The 21028-nt window shown below is 44.0% G+C and overlaps 1 long non-coding RNA gene across 1 annotated transcript in view; it reads right to left on the reverse strand.

The window, feature by feature from the left end:
* The window catches only part of LOC135369177 (uncharacterized), a 113087-nt gene extending 106337 nt beyond the window's left edge, over positions 1 to 6750 (reverse strand). The window contains exon 1 of the long non-coding RNA XR_010414950.1: positions 6636 to 6750. This is a non-coding gene — a long non-coding RNA (uncharacterized LOC135369177). The remainder of the gene's footprint in view (positions 1 to 6635) is intronic.
* Positions 6751 to 21028: the final 14278 nt, after the last annotated feature.

The following is a 21028-nucleotide window of genomic DNA, read 5'->3' on the forward strand; positions in this document are numbered from 1 at the left end:
CGATGCCTCGGAGTTCCCAGAATGGCTGAAACACGGCAAGTACTGGCTGAAGCTGGTGAGCTCCCGATTGAAGTTCTCCGTGAACGGGAAACGGCTCGGCACTACCTCCGTTTGCGTGCTCACATTCCCCGCCACCCGCTACTCAGGAAAATTCGATACCGCCCTGAAAGCGACTTCTATCGAGTAGCGAAGAGGACACGCCAGACTCTCACTGGCTTCATAACTAAGGACACTATACCGCCGGAAGCCCCCTGGTCTCTACCGGTACCGCCCACTTTTGTACGCCTCCCAAACCTTCTGGAAAGAAGAGATCAGGTCCCCTCTCGAGTCCTCCGAGCCCATTTTCATGCTCTGGTAGACGCGAAGTTTTCTACGTTTACGGCAGCATATACTGATGGCGCATCCCGAAACAACAAGTCCGCCTCAGCCTTCGTCATTCCATCCGAATGCGTCGTGCACGGAAGACGCCTCTCACATCCAACCTCCTCCACAGATGCGGAACTCTATGCCATTCTTTTCTTTCTACAACACATCGCTGATTTTCCACCCCGGGAATGGGCAGTCTTTACAGACTCCAAATCTGCCCTTCAAGCAATTGAAAATTCCGGCATACGAGGCCCATCCGCACCCCTAGTCACAGACGTGCTAATGGCTTACCACACTATCTACGCCGCAGGCCACAGGCTAGTTCTCCAGTGGGTTCCAGCCCACTGTGGTGTCGTGGGGAACGAGCAGGCCGACAGCGCCGCAGAAGCAGCACTCTCGTATCGGAAACGGACCCGTATTGTTCTGCTGAGAGGAGACCGCGGTTCCATTCTGCGACGCCTAGTGACACCCCTGGCTTCCCGCCAACGGACAACCGACATTCTTCCCCCTCTATGTTGAACAGAGTTGATCCCACGCTCGCTTTCCGCATGCCACGAAACACCTCTCGTCAAGATGCTGCATTAATCCACCGAATGCGCCTCGATGTGGCCTTTACAGCTCAGTGGCGTTACCGCTTGAGGCAAGTTGACTCTCCCACCTGCTGCCACTGTGGTGCTCTTGAGGATCTGGAGCACATTCTTCTTCATTGCCCTCACTACGAACCTTCCCGAACCACACTCTCCGAGTCTCTTCGTCAGCTGGACTCTCGCCCTTTCTCCCTCTCGAAATTGCTTGGTCCCTGGCCCAATCCAGCACAGCAACGCTCTGCGCTCAAAGCTCTTCTGACATTTCTGGACACCATCGGACTTCGATCGTTATTGTGAAGGGGCTCGTTATTTTATTCCCCCCATTCCATCCAGCAATGGGGTAGAGTATCGCCTGTGGCGATGAAACTCCCCACTCTCCAAGGTCGAAAATAAAGTTGTTGTTGGGATTCTCCTATCCCCGAGCGTGACCGCCAGGGCGCAGCCATCCGTTGCTCATGGACAGCGTTAGTGGACGAATTTCAGCCCCCTAACAACAACGGAGCTGCTCCGTACGTTGCCAACCCTGTTGAGTCACGTGGGATGGCAAACAGGGGGAGGGGGGAGGGCCGATAGAGGAAACGACGTCCACCGTTGGAAGCGAGGCAAGCCGTGTAATTGTGTGGAGTACGTACGGATCTTCGGGATACGTGCAGAATTGAGTAGTGCTATCGGAATCACAAGGTAAACGGTTAAAGGTGAATCGTATCTATGTGATTACCTGCGACACCGCCAACCCATTTGCTTTCCACCGACACAGATGAAGATGTTTACCGCCTATGACATGTTGAAGTGGCGTTTGTATGCTTTGCGAGCGAAATCAATAAATCGTTACCCGTCGTAACGAATGTAGCCATGTATTTCCGAAGGCAACAGAATTACAAAGATGAATACACACAGCAAACCGCCATTTGCATGCTGCTCTGAGAACCAACGGGAACCAGAAATGGCAAAAACGAAACCGCCCGCCATTCCATGCTCTGGTCTGTCAAGTTTCGCGATACATAATAAGTAATAAAGTGACGAACGAACGACAGCACACAAGCACGTGATGTAGCGGGAAAATATTCACTGCTTATTTGTTTAACGAATACGTAGAGATACGCGCATAGTACGCCGAATTTAGATAACATGTGATGAATTTAGGAAAACGAGCACGTCAAGTTTAGCGGAATGAAGCAGCCAACGCAAGGCAACGCCTTCCATGACCAACGGATGGCAGCTCCCGTGTGGTCACGCTTTTTTGAGCGAGTCCGAGCCCCCTGTTGTGAACCTCCAAAAGTTCCGCTTCCCAAAGAACATACGCCGAGCACGCGCTGGATGCATGCCAACAAGCCAGAACGCGCCCTCTCCCTCTCTCCACCAAGCCACCAAGCTTCGGCGTTAGTTTCAAAGGCGACACCAAGGGCCCGAAACTCGCCAGTTCCTTTGCGGGATAAAGTGAGGCGCTTCATGCGTTTCACGTCATCGAACGTCAGAAAACGTCATAAATTGAACGTCATGGAGACATCCGGTGGCTAGTGATTACTGATTGGTTTCCATGAGGATGAGTTCGTTTTCTGAGCGATAATTGGCCGTTTTCAAATTTGGGCCGCTCAAACTGGCGACAGCGCGGCGGCCATGCCGGTTGGAACCTGCGTCACAGGAGGGCCACTTCGAGAGTTTCGCGGCCGCGCCAAGTATGTCGCCACGGTAGTATTGATTGGGGCGCCATCACTTCGCAAGACTTCTTCATCACGAAAACAAAACACGACTTAATAGGTGTACTTCTTCTCCAACAACTGAACAAAGTGCGAGCCTACGTTTCTTTGAGTAAACTCGTTCTCTTCGATTTAGAATATGTGTGTCACGTGGTCACATTCCTTCAACCACCAGCAAGCAATCCGAAACTTTGGGCGCGAGCTTTGAACGTTGACCGTTGGAGTGACAGCAGTGGAAGGCGGAAGCTGGTGCGTTAGTGTGCGCTTTGTATCAACCTGTATCTTTCAAAGTAAGCAACCGTAGAAATATTACGAGTTATGATGAATGTGCTTGGGTGGGTGCGTGAACTCTTATGCGATTTTGTATTGCACAGTTGTGATAGACACCAGTTCCGGATATACGCCAAGCAAAATCGCACTGGTAAGAATAAGAATACTCGTATCTCTGCGAAGGTAGTTAGTACGTGCGGAAACCGGAATTGCAGGATTCACATTTGATCGATTATTATTTTCAGGTCCTTCGAGGTGCAGAGCATCGAAACTGCTTTCCCGGAAGCGTTGTGTACGTACGGAAATCCATATTGACATGCCAAAGAACCTTGCAAATATATAAAGACCGCCTGAAAGCCAAGCTTCATGATACTGGAAAGCAAGTCACGAAGCATACCTCCTCCAGAAGAGACTTGCTGATCTGTGATGTGTTTGTTAACTATGTAATTATACTTTTTTGCAACGCCTATGCAGCGATTTCGAGAAAAGTAGTGACATCATATTTGCATATCTATGAATAAGCTTGATGAATACTGTGTTTCCGTTCCAATATCTGTGTTTGTCACTTTCTGACGTCCGTCTCGTAAACCAGTAGAATAATTAATGAAAGGCACAGAACTGGAGCACCGGAGAGCCCGCAGAGCGCTCCGCCATGTTGGATAAGCATGAAAAACAGCGTCCTCAGACGAATGCGGTACCAGCCGCCTTATCCAAACTCATAGCGAATTCACATGCGCAGAATTGGTCTTGCAACCACTGGGGTCGTATTTGGCGCTGCTGCTGCCCGAAAAACGTCCCCATTGCGATCAATGGGAGTGTGCCATCCCTGCCTGCGTGCACGGAATCGCCGATGTCCGTTTCGGACGGCTCGTGTTGTGTAGCGGTTGCGTTGGACTATGAGCTATGAGTTCTGATTTTTCCTGTAAAACGCAAGCTGTATCATGCATGTGAGTGTCCTCGAACAGTCACAGCTGCCAGGGAAGTGGCCTGCGCAACATTTCCGCTCTGCTTCTTGGTGTAGAAACTGTTCGAGCGTCCGAACGCCTCGTACCAGATACCCGGTCAACGACTGCCGACAAGTAAGTCATCTGTCATTGGTTGTTGCCTTACAACACCGCATTCACTTCGTCAATTGTGAATAAGTTGCTTAACAGTTACCATAAATCGGGACCGGAGTACGCTGTGACCGAGACAGACAGCGTAGGTTTGCAGATACGATGGTAGACTAGATTTCTTCTCGTGAAACAGTATCAATTAAATATTATGGTTAAATACCCGCTCACGTCGTACTGTATAAAGGTATGACGCTACTCTAAGTCTGATTCTCGGTGATTTCGCCCGACGTTGACTTAGTATCTGTTCTGTACGTAGCGCCAACGCTAAGTTTGTCAGGCTGTTCGGCCTGTTGTGAAGTAGCGCACTAAAAGGTATCTTTTGTACTAAGGTCGCTCATCACACCCCATGGCTGCAGGCTTCTCCCAACCCCACTACCGTTCTTATTTTTCGCGTTCTATAGCATCTTCTTTTTATTTAGATTGCGACTTTCACATGCATGGCTGTATATCTGATACCAATTTCTTTTTCTTTCAATTCTGATTCCAATTTTTTTTTTCATCTTGCACCCAGTGAGCTCCAGATCCCCAGTAGCAGTCCTTGCCAGAGGCAGCCCGACGTTATCAGGCTTCTTCAAGCAAATTCCGGAGCAATATTAATGTCATGTTGTTTTCGTTACCGCAGTCATGCTGTGCACGTCTTGCTTGCATAAGCGTATGTCGCACAATAAAATACTTCACGTGACAAAAACAACCAAGGCTCCGTCGTATTATTGCAACTTCCACTGCATTCCGACAAACGCGAACCGAAAAAATAGTGAATGGAATAAAAAAGGAACAACAAAGACGACGGGAAGCAGAGAAGAGAGGAGGAAAGTAGTGACAGAGAAACGGAATGCACGTCATTTACGTCATTCGCGACATAATGAAAAAAGAAAAAAAAGGGCGGCTAGTCCTCAGTGATTGATGCAGCTCCGGAGGTCACGTGAGTTTTCAGCTACAATGGGTGGTTTTCAAGTTGAGAAGTGGCGCTACGCATGCTGGGTCTTCGAACTTCCGGTCCGAAATTGCGCTCAATTGGAGCAAAGCAAAACTTATACCATCTGGCTTAAAAGACAACCAAGATGAGTTTTCCTGGGAATGCCTGCCCACCCCAAAGAAGTAAGGTACTGTAACAAATACTTCGCACGTACTTTTCTTGCGACAAACATAATATTTCGTAACACATCGTGCATGTTTCGGTTTCGTTCGGCGTGCGCTTCAAAATCGCAATCTTTTGCTGCGGGAAATGTTCTCTTACGATGCGGTCAATTTGACGCTTCAAATAACAAAGATAACAGACAACATTTCAGATATGGCACAACAAAATGTGTAGGCACTATTTTACGCTGCAATCTTCGGCACTCTGACGATAGTACGCATGTAATCGTTTTCTCTAAGTCTGGGAAGAAGCTGTGGCTTTAGTAATATTCTATTCATATTATGAGTTGATAATCTTATCACAGCCACGCACAATTCAACGTGATAAGTACACAGCACGGCATTTGGTGACAAGTGCCTACACCCTTTAGTTCAATTTTCGTTTACGTTGACAACATTTTTCCAAAGGCGCGGGATCCAGGGGTACGCGATACATTATATGTCCCTTTTCCGCAGAATTAGTGCATTTACGCCCGGAACATTAGCTTATTTTTAGGTTGAAAATCGCACTTACTCTATAAGACTCCAGCAGAACTTCGGACCGGAAGCGTAAATCCACGTGACATTGCAACTTCCCTTACGTCATTTTGACAGGAAGTTGCAAACCACCCATAGATTTCTACTTCAGCTTTGCGCCCCTGGCGTCACACGCCGATGTCGCTTAGCACCCCATTGCCTTTGGTGATATGACGCTGAACCTCTGCTCGGCGATGCAGATATCGACGCTGATATTAAAAATGACGGAGAAAAATAGCGTCACGCGGCATTTACGCGTCTCCGGATTAAGAGTGCACGAGACCGAACACAACTCACGCGCATCAACTTCGTTGTACACGTATAGATGTTCTGCACAAACAACTGCTACTATGTTACATTTCGTACCTTCAAAAGGACGCGTTATTATCGCGTTGACGATAAAATTGCCTTTCGTATGTCCACAGATAGTGTCTTACCTCTCACAGAGAGTTCATTTTCTGTTCCAATGTTAATGCCAATGACCAAAAAGCAGAGGTACCGAAAAGGTACCAAAAGGCACCGAAAGCAAAACACGCGATGCAAATTGCCCGGGTCAATCCACACTGTTGATGATTTGCGTTAAACGGCGCATGGTGGCAATATGACATGCTCTCCTCGCGAATAGCGTGGTGATTCTGCGCACTGCACGAACCTCCCTTTATGATTTGCGCGTGCGCAGAACCACCAACGCTATCCCCTACGTACGCAGAGGCGACAACGTGCGATATACAAAAGCTCACTATTAGAGAGTTTTAGTGCTTTATCGCCTTTGCGTACATAGGGGATGGCGTGTTGTCTCAACGCAATGCTCGCGCCCCTCTTTTGTTTTGCGCGTGCGCAGAACCATGAACAGTATCCCCCACATACGTTAAGGCGATAGCGTACGATGCCCTAAAACTCTCTATCGTGGTGTCACTACTGAAGCAGGATCCTACGCAGATACTTACCGATTGTACAGACAGCAAGAAACAAAACGATCAGGCGCTTTGCCATCTTGTAAGGTGGAGAAGCGTATACTGTGAATCACACAGGTGTTATCACCCCCTCGAGCTCAAAGCCCGAGTGATATATGCGTGTTTTTCGTTTGTTTGTTTTGTCACCTAGGGCAGTCTGTTTCACAGGTGTCGAATCGTGCTTTCAGTGCAAAAAAAAAAAAAGAAAAGAAATATATATATAGATAAAAAGTACCCAAGCAAGAGTTTCCGAAACGTTCAGTAACTCAACTCTTGCGCATCAAGTACAGCAGCTGTTTGAACTTTTCGTCACGCTCTGTAATTGGCTGCTGTAATAGCCCCCCGAGGACGGCATCGTGATCCCCTATAACGTGGTGAGAGCAATGAAAGAATATAATGAGCATGAGCGCTGGAAGTACCATCATTACTGAATAGAACTGGGGTCCCAGCAGTTGTACGACGAATAAAACACTCACGTAGGTTGTAACTTGCTTTTATGTTATCACTAATGGGGCGCATATTATGGTCCCAAACGAGTAATATAAGTACTTGTCTGTAAGGTGTAATATTCCTGTTCCAGGAATATCTCGAATGTGTGTGTAAGCTCTGGACTTGGACGAGTGCGAGGTAGGATACCGACTAGTACATGTGTTAAAGAAAGCTTCATTTTTATTTTTGTTCAATTCCTTCGCAAACAGAGACTCAACCCACGTTGGGGCAAGACAAGCTGTCCCCTCCTGGCGGAACGAAATATGTCGTTACCTTGACACCCACATCAAAGGAACGTCAGTCGTTTATGATTTATGAGCGAAGGGCGCTTTCCATCCCCTTCTCAGAAGACGTGACAACGTGTCTCCACAAATCATCTCCGGCGATGATTGGAACCAATCACAGCGCGTTGTTGGCCATCTTGACAAAATAACAGTAAATTGCAAAATATTTCGCACACAAATCATGAACGGATGACTCCCGTTCCTTTTATATTGTTGTCAGGTAAAGACGTCTTTTATTTCAACGAAGAGATGCCTCTGGAACGCTCACAAGAAACTCATGTAGTGGGAAAGGTATAAGGAAGGTAATTATTTTTCTTAGCGCCGTCCCCCTCTCTACCTGCCTTTTGTGCACGACACTCCCGTTTTATCCCATTGTATTTTCTGTGCCAAGCAGCTCATTGGCACTTTGCCTAACTGATGCACGCTTAATTTACGGTTCCCGTAGTCTACAGACTGCGCGATGATGGCGTTCGACGCCGACACTGGGACGTCATCCGGGGGTCCCAATCCGAGCGCCGGCTGTGCTGTCTTGGCATTTTCCCTGGTGTTTCATATCAGCTTTAAGACGAATGTCGGCACAGTTCCCTATGAGGTCGACAGTAGTAATTGGCCTTGCCGAGTCACAGACATGGCGATTCAGAGACATAGACCCCTGACCCCTGTGTCGTGGGCCCCTGAGTCCTTCGCGTATTTTTCCCCGTGCGGCGCCAGTGCGGAGGGTTGTCCGCGCGCTTATCGGCGGGGGAGGGCTGCGCGTGCGCTCATCGTAGCGTATTTTTCAGCCTGGGCAGACTTCTTTGGCCATACGTGGGCCGACTTCACATATTTTCCGATACAACAGGTGAGCGGTTTACATGCAGAGACATGCAAAGAAGGGTCATACACAAAAAGTACAAGTGAAAATATATTTATTAATGCCAATCAAGTTGCCAATTGTAAAGCCAGTGCTGGGAATTGTGATGCCAATCAGGTGAAGGAGAAAAACCCGACCGAAAAACCTTCACAACCTGTAATAGAAGAAACACAACACACATAATAAAGAACATACTTACTCATTACCAATTTCACAGATTCCATATGGATATGACTCAATGGCATTGAAGAGGTATCTCTTATCAAAGTGGGCCAACTTCTTTCCTCATTTTTCAATCTGCGCCGAATTTTTTCGCGACTTTTTCCCGTGTGCGACAGGCGACGCTCGGGTAGAGGGCTGCTGCGGTGGGCGGAGCGTGGCCGGAGGGCTGCGTGAGCGCGGATGACGCGGATGACCCTTTCTCCGAGTTTTAAGTAAATTTTATTCGAAAAAAATATTCGTAACTTTTACTATCCGCGTCATGGAGAATTCACATTACATTATAGAGTGTATAGAAAATATCAATACGCTCGATTAAATTCTTTGTCGTCGTGAAAGAGTTCTCAAAACCTTCGCGTATCAAAGTGAGCCAGCCAAAGCCGTGAAATTACACTTTCTACAACTCAGTTCGTAAATTGCGGCAGCAGTTCAAATTAAACACTTACCGATAGTCACCACTGCTCCGGAATGTGATCTGATAAATTTTAGCAATTAATGTACAAACAAATATATTGTATACAATGTGTGACTATATAGACAGCTTTTTAATCTATATATTAAAAAATTGTAAGAAAGAGTATACAGTTTTGACTTTGAAAATTTAAACAAGAACCTTTGGTGTTGCAGTTTGCGTTTTGTTTCATTATGAGCTAAAATCTCCTAAAATTAAAGTATGCCATTCCCATTTGTAGTGCCTCATATGTCGTGACATAATGAACAGACTCATAGTTTTTCAGTATGGCTAATTAAAAACCTTGGGTACATTCTGTGAATTGGAGCTCTATTTATGGGTGCTGCTTTGGTTAAGTTTGCAAAAGGAATATTTACTTATTATAATTACATATCTTATGGATAGTGCACATCTTCATTGGTTAAGTATTTCTGATGACAGTTGCGTGATTCGATTCTCCCAAAATCTTATTGGAATTGTGTGCCGCATGTTATGATGATTAGAATTGTAGACTCCGCTAGCGCGTCATGCATGTCCATCACTTGCATCGCGTCATTTGATAATAGATTCCTTTCAATATAGTATTGTCAACTGCCCAATAGTCTGAGAAAATATATACACTGTGCAATTTAATTCGTAAAATAAGCTTTCGCAAAATATTAGTGATCCTCTTTGTAAACAAAGATTGATGTAACATGTCTCTAAATTTCTATTATCGATTCTTCTACAATTCTTTCCTTCGGGTGTCGGTGTTGTATAGAGTGTGGTCGTGTAAAAAAATCTCTTTGATTGCCGGCGCTGATTCCATGCGAAGATCCTTGTATGTAGTGTCTCCTTAGCAATCTAGTCATAAGCTGTTTTCGTTGCGCTGTGTAGAATACATTAGAATGATGACAAAGAATACAATTATTATTTCAATTATACACTTGTTTATTTCGATAAATTACAGTTCTATTCCAAACTCCGAAGTTTTCGTTTGTTGTCTTGATTGATGAATTCCGAAGACATCAAGTAATTTATTCTGATTATTGGGCGCTTGAATCCAGCGTTGATTAACGCAGGTGATATGTTGTCGCCGTGTTTGTATTGCTTCAACAACTTGCACTTTGTTGCGACGAACTTGCACAGTCTCTTATTGATGCTTCCTTTCTCTGTATGAAGATTCTTGAATGGCGTACAAGAGAGTATTAGATGAAAATCGTCCGGTGGCCCACCACAATTGATATGTTTGTTGAGTTTCAATAAGTGATGATACATCAGACCTTGCACGACAATATTGAACTTCTGTTCATTCGACATCCTTGACTGGTAGAATAAAATAAATGTGTAGAGGTTCTAGGGTAGGATATACCACGTGATAAGATTTTTTATGTACTTTCCATTTCAACCGTTAGGTGTAATTTCAACAAATCCGTAATGAATCGTGCGATATAGACTGCTTGTATATGATAATTTGATCTGATTGCTTTCTTGATTAATGCAATACCCATTGCAATGATTACAATTACATTTGGTCTAGTGTATTTCAATTCTTCATTAGCAAACCTCAAAAACTCCACCATCAACCCAAGTTGTCCTTCCGATGATGACGTGGAAATATTTTTATAACTATTGTAGATTCGGCATACAAGTTCTCGCATCTTGAATTCCATAATTTGTGCCATATCTCCGAATACGACCATGTCTAGGACGTATTGAAATGCAGCGATAAATGAATCGTTTCGCGGCTCCTCCTTTTCGAAGCAGCTTTTTATCAGGTCCTCCCATGACGTATGGTAACGAGTACAAAATCCGTCCATCTCTTCAATGTATAGCAATTGTCTGTGCGCCTCGACATTTAATTAAATCATATTGGTGCTAATTTTATTTATTAAAATTTTATTATCAGGTTCATAATCTTCCACCTGACGTTAGAATTATGAAAGTCAATTTACAAAAAAGATGTGATGTGTAAAGGAAAAACGTTTGCTTTCAGTGATTCTATGTACAAGACAGCGCAAGAGACCCTCCTTCCCTAACTTGACTTGTAGGAGCGATTTTATGGCTTTGTATACCGAGACCATTGTTTGGATTCCCCTACTCCCCGCGGGCGTAACCTTAACGAATGTGTACGGGAACTCTCTCACTTCGTTTCCACTAGTGGGTCCTGAATGAAAAAAGGCATGTTTCTGTGATGTATATTTGCGCTGTGTGATTACGAAAAATGTTTGCCTAAATTAATTACTGCTTTTGACTTTGTTTCAGGTGATCACTCGATTGATATTAATAAAAATATTATATTATTTGGGAATGTTGTGTGCGTTGATTTCCGCTATAGCAAACACAATAATCTGCATTTCAGATGAGTTGTTTGCGACTTCTGCGTGTATTGCAAAGTTAACATAAAATGATGTAATTAAATTTGATTCTCGTTTTCGAATGAGTATTGTTTCTATCATTGAATAAATTTGACTTTCTCTCTTTGCTTCAGATATTCAATCGAATGATATTTGTGAGTTGAGAATAATGTATGCCTAATAGTTTTGTCTGATCTGAAATACAATTAAATTCATCGCTTCTCATTTGGTATTGTTTGCGCCGATAATATTTCTCATTTGCTTAGAAAGTCTATTCTTAGATTTTTTTTTAATATAATTCTTATTGTGTTCTTTAGAATCGAATAATTCCAATGTCTAATTGCGATCAATGAAAAATTTCGCCTCTGTACACCGGTCCTAAGAATATTTCCTTTTTGGAGGAAAGAATTTGAAAAAGAGAGAGGATTTCCCCACCTGCAGATTGACAACAGGCTCCCCGCTTTTTGGATTGTATAGATGGAGAGAGTGACCCCACCGGTCTGCATAGAGGGAGAGAGTGACCCCACCGTGTCTCGAGTCTGGTTGTAATTATTGTAAAGCTGTGGTGCTTGTTTGGATACCTCTGTCAAGGTAAGTGCCTGAGTAGGATATTGTTAGCTCGCAAGGTTGATTTTATGATAGTTCAAAAGATATATTATTTCAAATTGTAATGTTTCGCTATTATTTTCCTGTGTGTTGTTTACATGTTGGCAGATGCATCGTTCAAAGCCTTTCTCTGCTATTCATCCGTGCATGTTTATCGTTTTGATTGATTCTTTTTCAATTATTTTCCTGCATGTGTCTGTTGTTTACCGTTGGTAGATGCATCGTTTAGAGTGTTTCTCTGCTATTCATCCATGCATGTTTCTTGTTTTGTTAGATTGTTCTTCAAGTATTTATCCTTTGTGTACCTCTTGTTTGCGTTTCGGATTTTGGCTCTCTATTAGCTGTTTCAGTAATATTTTCCTGTCTGTTGTTTACACGTTGGCAGATGCGCCGTTTAGAGTGTTTCTTAGCGTTAGCTCTATGCTGTATTAAATTATTCATCATGTGCTGTTCAAAGTGTTTCTCTGCCATTCATCCGTGCATGTTGATCGTTTTGATAGATTCTTTTTTCATTTATTTTCCTGCATGTGTCTGTTGTTTATGTGATGTGTTCTGGTTCTCTATTAGCTGTTGATCGTTTTTTTCTCATTATTTCCGTATGTCTATGCTGTTTACTTAATAAGAAATCGATTAATTGTGTAATGTTTGAATAATCTTCCCTATTGCGCTCGAAAATGTTTATAACTGTCAGGTGTACGCCTCCCGTCTTCAACAAATCAGGGCAGATATTATTAGAGTTGATTGTTGGCTAGGAGCGTGCTATGTGGTGAAGTTCATTTTTTAATATATTTTCTGTGTTGAATTCATAAAACAAAGTGTCTCTTAGAATGAAAATTGTATGGGGAAGTCACGAGGATGATTTTATGATAGTTAAAATGATAGTCTCCTCCTCTGTTGTTTTGATTAACCAATGTAGTGTTATAGATTTTATTTCCTCTTGTGTTCGTGTCCCATGGTCTTCCATGTTCTCTGCTGTTCACATACATATATCGGCACTTGTAATTAAAGCTCCAGTATGGTGGTCACGTATAATAATGTTAGACTTTTTATAATAAAACTTTTAATTTTGGTTGTAATCATATTGATTAAAAATATATTCTTTGATTAAATATGTCATAATGGAATACTAGCTGTTGCGCATGAAGTTACATATCAGAACATTGTAATTAAAACTCCGCTATGGTTGTCATGTTAGACTTTTTATAATAAAACTTTTAATTTGATAGTAATCGTATTGATTAAAAATATCTTCTTTTATTAAAAATGTGCTACTCCTTCTGCTTAATTGAAAACTTGCGTGATTATCACTAATAAAATACCCCTTCAATGCTATTGCATCAGATTTTTTGACTGAGTTTTTCTCCTTCACACTGAGTCATAATATAATTCCTGACACTAATGACTTTAATAAATATATTTTCACTCGTACTTTTGTGTATAGCTATCCTTTGCATGTAAATCGCCTACTGCACACCTGCTGTAGCGGGAAAAAAATTGCGATTGAAGTCGACACAGATTGAAAAATGATGAAAGAAGTCGGCCCAGGCTGAAAAAATGTGAGCAAGTAAGCGCTCACGCAGCCCTCCGGCCACGCTCCGCCCACCGCAGCAGCCCTCTACCCGAGCGTCGCCTGTCGCGCACGGGAAAAAGTCGCGAAAAAATTCGGCGCAGATTGAAAAATGAGGAAAGAAGTTGGCCCACTTTGATAAGAGATACCTCTTTAATGCCATTGAGTCATATCCATATGGAATCTGTGAAATTGGTAATGAGTAAGTATGTTCTTTATTATGTGTGTTGTGTTTCTTCTATTACAGGTTGTGAAGGTTTTTCGGTCGGGTTTTTCTCCTTCACCTGATTGGCATCACAATTCCCAGCACTGGCTCTACAATTGGCAACTTGATTGGCATTAATAAATATATTTTCACTTGTACTTTTTGTGTATGACCCTTCTTTGCATGTCTCTGCATGTAAACCGCTCACCTGTTGTATCGGAAAATATGTGAAGTCGGCCCACGTATGGCCAAAGAAGTCTGCCCAGGCTGAAAAATACGCTACGATGAGCGCACGCGCAGCCCTCCCCCGCCGATAAGCGCGCGGACAACCCTCCGCACTGGCGCCGCACGGGGAAAAATACGCGAAGGACTCAGGGGCCCACGACACAGGGGTCAGGGGTCTATGTCTCTGAATCGCCATGTCTCTGACTCGGCAAGGCCAATTACTACTGTCGACCCAGGGCGCACGATCTCACCCTGCGCTATTCGTGACGTTGCCAGCCTGAGCGTGGCCAGTTCCATGACCAGCACAATTACAATTGCACGAAACTTTGCTTCATTCCATCAGGAGCGTCCATACAAATCATTTTCGCTGAAAGTGTCTTTTTTTTTTTAAATGTATAGTTGCATTTAGAAAAGTCACGAGAAATGGTCTGTATGAAGACCTCGTAAGCGCGGCCTGATCTGCTGCCCTCATATAGCAGCAGAGTAGATCTCATGATCGGAACTCACGTCTACCACTGCTGCGTCATTCTCGAGCATTCAAGCACAATATACAGGAAGTAGAGCCAGGACTATACTTATACAGCGCACATATCAGACTCCTGTAGGATGCTGAAGGTCATCTAGCGTCATCGTGTTTTTTTATGTTTTGTTTTTTTAATACAAAAGCGTATGCGATACATGTAATTAGAGGCGGGCAAATGGACTCATGATCTTTGCCCTCAACTCAATTTTCGTCAGTTGTTTTTCCTCACCACACCTCACCTCATTTTCGGGGGCTTCGTTCCTCACCTCACCTCAACCTCCTTTTAAAACTATTTTCCTTGCCTCACCACCTCAATTTGTTTCTGAAAAATGTTCCTCAACCCGACATTTTACAGAACACTTTATCTCACCTTACATCATTCACCTCGTCACCTCCATCATCACCTCGCTTATAGCCACATTTTGCTTCGCGGCGCTTGATGTCGGTCCCGCTGGAGCCTCCGCGGCTGCGGAGGCGGCTCTGATCTTTAAAATTCGTCTATTTAATATCCACATCCCATTTCGCCTATTCCCATTTTGCCTAATCCGGATTAGCGGATTAAAGAGGCGGGAGGGGTGTTTGGCATTAGGCGAAATGGGACTGCTGCGCAATCTCATTCGGCGAAACGGGACTGTCGGGAAGTGGGCGTTACTTGCATGCCCCGCCCCGATAGTGATGTCTCCAAGAAATGAACGCGCTCGTCCGAAACAAGGACCCTTTACATTTGCAAACGAAGATGTGTGCGATACCACAAATAGTAAAATGAATAGATTATTATCGAGTAAAACGTTTTCGTTGATTCATGAATGAATGGATGGTTGAATGTCTAATGTAAAAAAGGGATGTTTCCATACAGACTGGACACGGAAATTGACCCGTTGCACTGAAAATATCGAACTTTACCGCATAGTACGCTCTGCGCCAACCATTGCCACGTATGATGGGTTGTACTCCCATGCTTGAAGGAAAAAATTACATACGGGTAGTTAAATAAGTGTATATTTTGAGGAAAAAGGGCAACCTCCTTCTCTTTCTTCTTTTGATACTTCTGATACCCCCCCCCCCCCGACTACGTCTTGCCTTTCTCACCTCGTAATTTCGAATGATATCATTATCTGTCCTGATTTGTTGAAAACTGGAGGCGAACGTCTTTTTTGTGACACTTATGCTGTTCATAACAGTCACAAAAAAGGCGAACTCCTCCCGTTTTCAACAAATGAGGGCAGATAACGATATCATTCGAGGTGATGATTGGCTAGGAGCGTGCTATGCGGTGAAGTTCATTTCAAAGAGTGCATATACAGCCTATGAACCCTATGAGCATTCTCATACAGCGTATTCATGTACATGATGCTCATGAACCGTCTGAGCAAACGTGCAACATGCGGGATTAAGCTACCCTGCTGGAAATAAGTGGATATCATATTCACAATTCTCATTGAAAGGAGCCAAAATTTCCCATTCCGAATCGACAATTTTGCACAAATACCATATTGAAAACTATTGGAATTTTGTGGGTTTCAAAGAGAAATCACTGTAAATGTCAACGGGGATGAAGTGGAACCACGCTTAATCACACCCATTGGAGACCAGTCTAGTTTACCATTGGCCAATGTGCTGTAGCCCAGATTTTCCCATTAAAGTCACATGGAAATTCACATTGACGATGCACCTTTTGAATGTGTAATAATATTCGATTCTGCTGCACCGAATGAACAGAACACAAGGTTTTTGCTGTAGGGGTTACACTAGATGCCGTTTCTGCGTGCACATTTATTTCTTCATACATTATACCAGGGCTTTGGGGGCTCCCAGCAAACTAGATGCATCCAGCAAACGTCTGTAAGATATCTCGCCCGGGACGTTTGGATATCCAGTGGAGTTTGCCACAGATCCGTTTTACATCCATGCGATATCCCAGCGACTAGCATTTCCACTTGTACCGTATTTTCACGCGTATTAGCCGCATCGCAGATAAGCCGCAGGACTCGTTTTTAGATACATTTTCAAAATGTTTTTGCAGATAAGCCGCACTCGCAGATAAGCCGCGGGTAATACGACGCGACTGCTTTGTGCGCTAAACCAGTGATGCACATACAAAATCAATAGAGACACTCAACTCTCGTCGACGCCGTACTCCCTGCCAGGTGCCCTGTTCCCGTACTGGGCCGCGACGACTTTTAGTTTGAAGCCGCTCTCGTAGCTGTGCCTCCGCGTTGGAGCCATGCCTCACCTCTAACTGCCGTGCCCGTGTCCACGAATGCTGCTGCTCTCGTCAAATGAGAACTGACGCTTAGCTGACCACGTTTTATCCCGATGTCAGGTGTGTTGAACCCTTCTTGTGGGTCTGCCGACAGAGGATACCGTAGGGAAGGCCATAAACCCTGTCCACATTCTGCTGTCGGCATGATGTATAACAAAGGAAGTCAGTTCTAGTGTTCTACTAAGATCGGATTGTGCCCTTGTTGCGTGTTTTTCGTGGATTGACCGGTTAGTGGTGTTCCAGGAGACATGAATCACTGTCACCCCTTTTGTTAAAGCTGCGTGGGGGAATGTATTCGGAAGGTCAGTCCACTCGAATGTGGACCCGCCCCTGTTCGGTATTGTTCGTGGACTGGCAGGGCGGTCCTGTTCCGAAAAACATGAGGCACTGTCGGCCCTTTCGTTTAATCCAGGGTATGGGGAAAGTACCAGTGAAAAATAGTCACCAGAGAAGCCGCACCCGCGGATAAGCCGCAGAGCGTCCGCGAAAAAAATGTCATTCGGTTCGACATGCTGCGACCATGGGAAGGTCCTGATCGCATTTACTCCCTTAAGACACCTTGCGCCAAGTTTCGCCTACACACAGAAGACGCTTCACTCACTTCTCGACTACAGAAGTGTATGGAGTGCCCTTATACAGAGTGTGCGACGACATCCGCATTACTGTAGTGTGTCGTCCTGGTACCACACCTACCTCAATGACCTCTTCGTTGTACAGTGCTGATCGTGCGTATTTCGCTGACTACCGCCTCATAAACAAGAAAAAAGTGCTATAGACAAAGGATTTTCGCTTTGCTTCGGAGATCGGCGTAGCTGCCATAAAGACTGTGGTTCCAGCAGGTACTTCGCAGTAAAGGTGGCCGAATCACAACACGCAGCAATGTTGCCCACATTTGAAAGAAAATCTAACAAGAACCTGCCATCAAAAGTAACATTAAGGAAAGTGGCTTCCACAACGGCCTAAAGCAGTTCATGACACGAGCACTCTCATCCACCCAGAATGCTCTGCATAACTTACGTTACCTTCTTACCTTCGTCACCTTGTCTTCTTCGCTGTCAAGATCTTGTTATTCTGTGTACTGTAAATATGCTTCGATATGATCACCGTGGACAAATATACCTCTTATAAAGACGCAAAAATATTCTAAAGCATTCTGTTCTTGACGGGCTCCCAGCACTTGCAATGCATGTGTGTCATCCCGCAAAAAATGTGAGGACATATAGTTGCTCCACAATCTACATTCAGCGATTACAACACTATTATGAACGCAAGCGCTCAGAACGGTTTCAAATGATAGCAATTACTTTTTATGTGAAGACAGAAGTTGAAAGTCCCTTTGGAAAATTCGATTTTGCAACACGCGGGACACGGTGCCTCCGCTTGAATGCGCTCCGCGTATAGGGCTGGCAAAAAATTCACAGTGCGCCTACCGATCAAGTCCGAATTTTGATTTTGCTTCTGTGCATAGTCTAAGGAACTACCTACAACATAAAAAATTTTCGAGGTAAGTTTTTGGTGGGGTTTTTTAGATAAAGGCTTCCGAAATTCGTCATTTTTCGGTGGTATGGTGCTACTAAAAGAGGTATCGCTTACGTCCCTTACAGAGTAGAGCAACAAATTATACATCATTCGATAGCCCTATGAATGACAAATTAAACGGCATAAATCTCAGTCTTATCCGTTTTGTACATCGTCCGCAAAGCTGCAGTGAATATGGTGTTTTTCGGCACTTTGAGTCAACTTTGATATTTTTTTGCAGACAAACAAAAACCGGTACAGCACTGCCAACGAAGGATCCTATTGTGCCCTAAGTGGTCTAAAGCCAGATCAAGAAATTACTATAATGCGAGAAGAAATGGCCTTGTAGCGAACGCTCAAACCCGCTCGCGACGACGTCGCCCTATGAGAGGCAGTTTTTTCCTCCTCTCCTATTTCCCGAACCGCGCAGCGCAGAGAATTCGGAAAGCGTTTATTTCTCCTAACTCACCGATGGCTTCAACATTTTTTTTTTTTTTTCGTTCATTCGAGACATCAAGTGTACCGGATTGTTCGATTTGAGATGGAACCAGCCTATATGGAGATGTGGGAATGACGTATGTGTGTGTTAAGATTCAATCGTTTGGATACGTTGTTGGCTCGGGTACCTCTTAAATTTACGTCTTTATTATCATAGGTGCTGGCAGAGTCATGGAATGAAGGTCACGATTACTACACCTGGCCTGTAAGCCAATTGTTGGCACTTCAGCTGGGCTGGAGCTACGATCACATTTTAGGTAAACGAAAACAGTTACCTTTTCAGATCTGTTGTCTCTATTGTTGTAGATCTGTTGTACTCGCTGATCTGACGCTGTCTGCTCTCACTACTCTGTGCTGTTGTCACTAATCTGTGCTGTCTGTGTTGCAGTGAAATATGGGTGCAGTGACCATTTTGCCACGGGCGCATGATTATGATAGTTGAATTTTTTTTTAAACAGTGCGTACGTTGAGAAGTTCTTTCGTTTGATATCTGGCTGTCAAAAGCCGCATACATTATGCTGGCGCGGGTACCTCATGGTTTCATGTATTTTATAGGTGCTTCCAGGCTCATGGATTGGAGGTGACGAATACAACGCCTGTCCTGCGGGTCATTCGTTGGCACTTCGGCTTAGCTGCAGCTACGTTCCTATTTCAGGTAAACAAAACCTATTACCTTTTCTCATCTGACTGTGCTGTTGTTCAATATCGCTGGATTTCTAAGAGTTCGCTAATCTGATGCTCGTGTGAGTCTCTTGTAAATACTTTGTTGCCAAAGAGCTTCAGTTACAGTTGGATTGTCTGAACTCTGTCTGATTCATGTCATTGATGCCATGTAACTGCAGCCTGTCAGAATGATTATTTTTCAGATTCAGTCACACAATTTCCTTTTTAACGTGTGCACTTTGTGATGTGCCGAGTAGGATGTGTCACTTCACGGTCCCTTTAGTAACCTCATATTTCGTTTTCGAATTGTCAGTTGGGAATCAAATGGGTTCTCCTCGAGCAATTATGATCTGACATGTATGGATACGGAAATACTTGACACTTGCATAGTGCATGAATAAAAAATATGCATAAATTGCAGTTCTGCAGTAAACAAGCTGCATGCAACATTTTTACATGCAGGCATTTATAGTGATATCACACATTGTCTTTTCTATTTTCAGTGTACCTCGGAAACGTTCCTTCCTGCTACCCACAGCCGTCTACCACCCCACACGTGTGTAAAGTACTGGTTGCATTTGGAGCACTCAAGCACGGACCCAAAGACAGAGGCAATACTTGCAGCAACCGGTGATATAAGTGCTGCGATTTGTGTACATGTACATTACTATCTGCTTTGGAAGAGTACCAAGATTTGCTGGTATGTGACTGTGCAATAAGGGGAAGTGCTCACAATGTCTGCTGACTTGTCGACATGTTTGGACGTGTTTGCCCGGTATGTTCATAGAAATAAATCTTGTACCAACATCCATGCTGCCTTTGTAAGACATACTGTGCATGAACCACATATAAGTGCATGTGCATGTCAGTGACATATACCTGGACGAACCAATACATGGGCCACTAGTGCCAAAATGTAGGTATAAAATATGTATAATTTTAGATGTCATGGCTAATACATGTCTATATGACGGCTCAGTGGATAGATAAGTACCGTCCCATTTTAGACGTTTGGTCTAAAATGGTCTAAATCGATCCAACAATTATCGGGCTATTAGCTGTATTTTAGCGTAACGTTAGCTGGACTAGGGGACGGATACGAAGCAATAGAGCTACTTTGTTAGACGTCTAAAAGACATTCCCAAAGTCTACATTTACACATCTTTTAGACGTATACTAGCGTAAACGCGTTGCATGGGAACACAAATCAAAACAGGGAATTCAGGGAAAGCATTGTCCTCCATGTGTACTTAAACTGTCCTAAATGGGTCCCTGAGGATGGGCGAGGAACAGCCTCGGGGATGTCATCTCATATGCCAAAGTGGCAGTATTATGACATTTTGAGGATCAGATTTTGACATCCTAGGGATGCCATACCTGTCCCCATCTGACAACCTTTAGGATAGCCCTGGGATGACAGTGTGTTCTTGGGGTCACTTCAAGAAGCACCTACGTACTCGTGAGACGCCGAATATTATGGCATTTGAAAGACGAACGACGCATCCGTGGGAAGAACAAAAACAACACACGCATAGCCAGCGGCCAGTAAACGAACACAACGTTGCCAGCTCACGTGGAATTTTCCGTTGAGACGCGTGGAAATGAGTTGTGTACAGCATATGTGTGCACCATACGTTGCCTTTTGCCTCTTTTGCTATATTGGGCAGTTTCAGTATGAATATTTGCA

Source organism: Ornithodoros turicata, chromosome 9 (genome assembly GCF_037126465.1).
Source record: "Ornithodoros turicata isolate Travis chromosome 9, ASM3712646v1, whole genome shotgun sequence".
Taxonomy (NCBI): domain Eukaryota; kingdom Metazoa; phylum Arthropoda; class Arachnida; order Ixodida; family Argasidae; genus Ornithodoros; species Ornithodoros turicata.